The sequence below is a fragment of the Hylaeus anthracinus genome, unplaced genomic scaffold (assembly GCF_026225885.1).
Source record: "Hylaeus anthracinus isolate JK02 unplaced genomic scaffold, UHH_iyHylAnth1.0_haploid 0, whole genome shotgun sequence".
NCBI lineage: Eukaryota > Metazoa > Arthropoda > Insecta > Hymenoptera > Colletidae > Hylaeus > Hylaeus anthracinus.
The window spans coordinates 14576989-14582593 of record NW_026533254.1 but is presented as its reverse complement, the minus strand read 5'-3'; the positions used below and the strand labels follow the sequence as shown (position 1 = coordinate 14582593).

At 48.8% G+C, this 5605-nt stretch overlaps 1 protein-coding gene across 1 annotated transcript in view; it reads right to left on the bottom strand.

Annotated features, from left to right (window-relative positions):
- The window catches only part of LOC128885473 (broad-complex core protein), a 91531-nt gene extending 86357 nt beyond the window's left edge, over positions 1-5174 (bottom strand). Inside the window, exon 1 of the mRNA XM_054139545.1 lies at positions 2982-5174. The gene's annotated coding sequence lies outside the window, so the exon portion shown is untranslated. The remainder of the gene's footprint in view (positions 1-2981) is intronic.
- Positions 5175-5605: the final 431 nt, after the last annotated feature.

Below are 5605 nucleotides of genomic sequence, written 5' to 3'. Positions count from 1 at the left end.
CTCTCTCTCTCTCTCTCTCTCTCTCTCTCTCTCTCTCTCTCTCTCTCCTCCTCCTCCTACTCCTCCTCCTCTTCCTCCTCCTCCTCCTCTCTCTATCTTCCTCTCTTCGGGCAGAGAGCTTCGTTTTACAAGACTCGGAATTTTTGGTGAATGAACCGTGGCGGAGAGAGTAAAAAAAAAGCGAGGAGAGCAGGGAAAAACGGAGCGACGGGGTTGGAAAGAGACGTGGCAACGGGAGAAAAAGCGAGAGAGCCACGGGACCGCGTGGTACGCAGGAGCGACTAGGAAAAACCGGGCAAAAAACACGGAGAAAACGAGAGTGAACGAGGAGAGAGAGCAGGGTCGAGCTTAACCGTACGTGAACGTACACACGGCACTCGTAACACGCGGCCTGGAGCGCCGTGGCGCGCGACCAAAGGATCGAGCGTTGGCGCGCGCGCGCGCGCGCGCCGACGGATTACATCATTTCCCAGCCAGCCTCTAACGTCTGGCATTGCGTTCGTCTAGCGGTCGTCTAGCCGTCGAGGCAATCCCGACTAACACACTAACTAGAGCCGCCACGAGCGTCATACCTTTCCCGTGGCGCGTACCTACTCTAGCGCGACGCGTACAACCTACCGCGCGGACAGGACACGCGAGGAACGCTGGCCCTGAACCAGAGATGGGCAACCTTTTATCCCGGTAATAGGCCGTGACTAAAATCAATCTCGTGCATATTATTCGGGATGCTTGGTATATCCAACGTTGCGAATTTTGCTTTCCTTCATTGCGGAATCGTTGTGTTTATAACTATGATTTCACATAAATATTTGAATTACGTTGATTGTTATTTTTATCCAGAGAAGAATTTCTCTCATTTTTGTTTTGAACCAGAATTAGTAAAAATTTTACTCGAATGGTAGTAAAATTTTGTTCATTCTTTCACTCGAATAAAATAAATACTCATTTCTCGTGAATACCAGATCAAACACACTGTGCTCGCAATACCTTCCTTTCGACGCGACCTGTTAAAGATGGGTAGATTCTTACTCGAATAATAAACTGTTTACCAGACTCTGTATGAAGTAAGAAAGTAAGAAATATAATAATAACCCTGTTATTCGAAGAAGCTGTTATTCGTTCAACGCCGAACATAATTAATTTGTTTTGACGCCTGGCCTAAGTCACTGTGTACTCGCCACATTCCCGAACTTCCTTTTAGAATGGGGATTCTAAACTTCGAATAAGTATATTCGTGTATGTTTTGTACATATTTTTAGTATACTTCAGTCCTATTTTTATGTCTCTTCTCTTTTTTAATTAAAGTTTGCTAGTTAAATATTGTTAATTTTTAACATCTGAACTATAATTATATTTCTTACTATTTACTGGTTGATATACTATTAATTCTGGTATGGTTCAGACTATCGTCATTTTTATTTGGGTCTAAGATTTTACAAGCACCAGCCAGAATCCTGTTAATTTTAACCTTTTTTTAGACCGATCCTGCTAGCAAATTATATAATCATGCCAATAATTGCTCTAACTCTGTTAACTTCTTTCGTGGCCTCGTTAATTCTTTCAGACTATCTATTCGCGGAGCTATCGCTTCCTAACATTGTTTAATACATATACATCATACTACATTTTATTTGTATTATTCCTTATTTTGTTTACTACAACTCTTAAATTCTAAATTTATTTTAAAGCATGTTTACTCATCTTATGTCGAACTTCGATAATTGACGAATTGACTACGACGAACACGATTATACCTAATTTTTTGTTTACTGCATCGATGCAAATTACACCTATATGTATTTCCCTAATTTAAGTATCGTTTTTTCTCAAGGAAGCGTTTTATACGTAGAAATGTTCTCCCAGATATCCGATCGCGCTTTTTATTCAATTCACCAAGGACTCTTCGCCAGGAGGCAAGTTATTTTTAAAATTGTATGTTACGCTACATGGGAGACCAAAAAATTTCGTTACGTAATGCAAATGCTTGTATAGAAGTTACTTGGCCGACCGACCGGTTTTCATCTCAGCGACAATTTTTATCTCAAAATGTCCTTAACATACTATGAAAAACTTAACTGCTACAAGTTGCTACCAAATTCTTTATAACTTTTTTAACTTTATTGCACTTAAGTATTATTAATTACTACATTTTTTTTTATAAATACAAGTATTGGATGTATCTTTAGTTTAAATAATGCAACTGGTTATTTTAATGATATGTTTACAAATGTAGTTGGTATATTTGAGTTTGAATATCGTAAAAATAATTACAAAAGCGAACATCGAATTTCTTCTCTATTTTCTCGAGTCATTTAAAGAAGTTACGACGAAGATACGATCTATACAACCTGAGGTTTGTAAATTAATGATAATAACGTTCTCGTTCGTTCACGGATAAAAATAAAACTATAATGTCGTACAAGAGCAACAACTTGGCTATTTAAGTATTTATTTTAATACGAAAACTTTCGTCTTTTCCAAGTATCTTTTTTATTTCGAATATCTTATTGTTTTTCAGCATCCCGTGATCCTATCGAACTGATTCGAACTTTGATATCGAATTTGATCAAGATTTCAAATTTTTGCCCATCTCTGCGCGCGCGTGTGCAGACACGTCCCCGTCACGGAATAAATGCACACGTAGTTCGCGGGCGAACGGACAAGCGATAGCACGATATCGCGGTGTGCGTGCACGCATGCATAGGTCTGGGTTAGGCTAATGCGACGACACAGTCCGTTCCTTTCGCTCCCGTGGACGCACACGATCGGCCGTTTCCTCTTTAGCACGCATACACACGCTCCCACTCTTCGAACTACTAGCGTTCTACCGTTCTCTCCGTCTGTCTAGCGTGCTCTATCGTTCTCTCGATCTGACGCACGCTCGCGACGTACACGCTCGCGACGTACACTCTCTATCGGACGTCTGACGCTTTTGGACCCGACAGGCGGCCGAAGGCCACCACTGTCAGCTGTGAACGTACCTTGATCGTCGAGCGCGAAGTAAAGTGTGGGGCTCCTTTGCCCGGTGTCCTCGTCGTCGGTGCTAAACCCACCGTTTGACTGTCGGATGCGACGATTCGCGAGCGGATCGCCTTCTTTCCTTGTCCTCGGCCGGGACACTGTCGATTCGTCGATCTGACCTCTGGACTCGAAGCTTCTGGGATCTGCTCGGGTTTCCCTAAGCCACGCAATCGTTTCTCGCGGTCTCGTGCGTTCCGGTCGGTCCCGAGGACACTCGTGGGTCCATCCTCGTGCGAAACCGTGCACAATCGAAACGTACCACGATAACGAGCCTCGAAAAAGGTCGAACTTGGCCGGCGACACGCCGTTGGATTCACTCGGATTCGCGTGAATCGAAACGGCACTCGGATGTCGATCGCCACGGATCACGATCTTCCGCGATGGAACAGTCCCTTGGTTTCCCGTCCTAGCGAACCACGACGTTTATCGCGTATATACGATCACACTTTTTTTTTTTTTACTTTTCTTCCCCCTTTCACTGTACTGTTACGTCCTGTTCTCACGTTCCTACCTCGAGGAGGATGTCGCACGTATGCTTGGTACCGGGGGGGTTGTCACTCGCACCTCGAAGGACGAAGAGGACGATGGAACGATCGTCGTGGTCCCGTATACCGTACACACCGCGTACACGGAGAAGGATGACGATCCCTTTCGCCGGAGGATCTTTTTTCCTCTGTCTTCGTAAACGACGTAGCTGTGTAACTGGTTCACCGTGGGTAGGTGCCCCTAACGATTCCCATACGTTTCGATGACGCGCTTCACTGTACGTTGTTGTCGTCGTCGTCGTCGTCGTCGTCGTTGTTCTTCCTCTTCTTCCTTCTTCCGTCTTCTCCGTGGTCCACGAACGGAAATCGAAGAAATGAAGAAATGAAATAAAATTGAAACGTAAACGCACGGCGATACGCACTCCCGATGGGTCTCTTCGGAAGGCACGATAACGTTTGCGGCGTGATGATCGACGACGATCGTGATTGGCGAAATAATAAAAAAAAAAAAAGAAAACGATCTAGAACGTAGTAGGTGTATCGACGAACGTAGGATCTCGCGTTGATGAGTAAGAAGGATCCCGCGTGAAAGTATCCGGTATTATCTTGCGGGACGACACCATCGAGCGAAGGACCAGCTCCCTGCCGCTTCTTTGGGACACACCGGGGGACTACCTAGTCGTAGAGTGATTGGGAACGCGACTGGCCAAAGCACTTGATTCGCGCGCGGTTCGGTTTGCCCGTTGCTGCGCCTCTCCCGTGCAGTTTTTTCGGCGGTCCCGTGGTATGCGTGCATGCGCGTGCATGTATGCGTGCGCCCGCCCGCGCGCTCCTCTGTGTCCGTGCCGTGCGTGTCCCTCGGACTCTTTTTCTCTGTCTCTCCTTCCCTCCACACGGCCTTCCTGTCCCTCTCTCGCTCTCCTCTCGGGTTTTATACACGAGCGTGTTTCTCTCCCTGCACGCGCTCAAACACCGACCCGGCTCCCGCTCGCACACCGACCCGGGTCCCGCTCGCTGGTGTGTTGTCCGTCGTCGCGTCGTCCACACGGATGAATTTCCTCTCGGTGTGGGTGTGCACGAGGGCCCCCGCTACACGTTCACTCGCGTGTCCGTGTGCCGTCTTTACGCGTCTTCTTTTCCGTCCACGCGTGTATACCACGTATCGTGTGTGCGTGGTCGTCTTCGTCTTTTGGTGTCGTCGTCGGCGTCGTCGTCGTCCGTAGTCGTCCTCCCGATCCGCTCCTCGGTGCTGCGTGCGTGCGCGGCCTGGGTAGGCGAGGGTATAGTTACCGAAATGTTAACCTCGTGGAACCACTTTTTATTGAGTGTCGCAAAATTCATAGGAACCTCGCGGAAGGAGGAGAGGGGCAACGGCCCCCGCTCTCTCGCTCTATCTCCCTCTGTCTCACGGCTTCTACTCCACGTTGGCGGGGTTAACGCGTGAGAGGGGCGGCAACCCCCACCTAGGCTCGCGCTCCTGCCCCACGACACCCCTCCGTACGCTCGACTACCCTCCTCCTCCACGTCACCTCCTCCTCCTCCTCCGCCACCTCCTTCTCCTCCTCCTGCTACGAGCAGCCTGGTCCTCGCCAATTCTTTGGCCCCACCACTTCCTCCGCTAGTGGTCTCCCAACCCTCAGCTTTTGTCCCTCTCTCTCCCTCCCGCCCTCCCACCTCCCCTCTAGCCTATCATCGCGACCGCGCTTCTCTTCGTTCGTTTCCCCTCGCTCGTCTCGAGTCGCCATCCATCCGTCGGCCCTCCCGCTCTCCCAGCCGCGTCACTGCGTTTCTCTCTTCGTCACCCCACACCCCGAACCTCGACCCCTGGCCCACGTTTCTACGTCTCGTTCTCGCCAACCCGCCTTTTCGGCATGCTCTTCCCTCTGTACTCTGCACGCCGCTATGCCTGCACCCTTCCTAACCCTCTCTCTGTTCCTTCCTCATCCTCCCTTACCCCCCTCTACCGTACTCTTCGTTGCACACCCTTCGCTTTATCATTCGTTTCTTTCCCGCCAACGATTCCCTCTCTCTATTTTTCAGGCTCCCGCTCTCTCGCTCGCACCCTTCCTTCTTTTCCTCGGCGTCGCCCCGCGACCGCG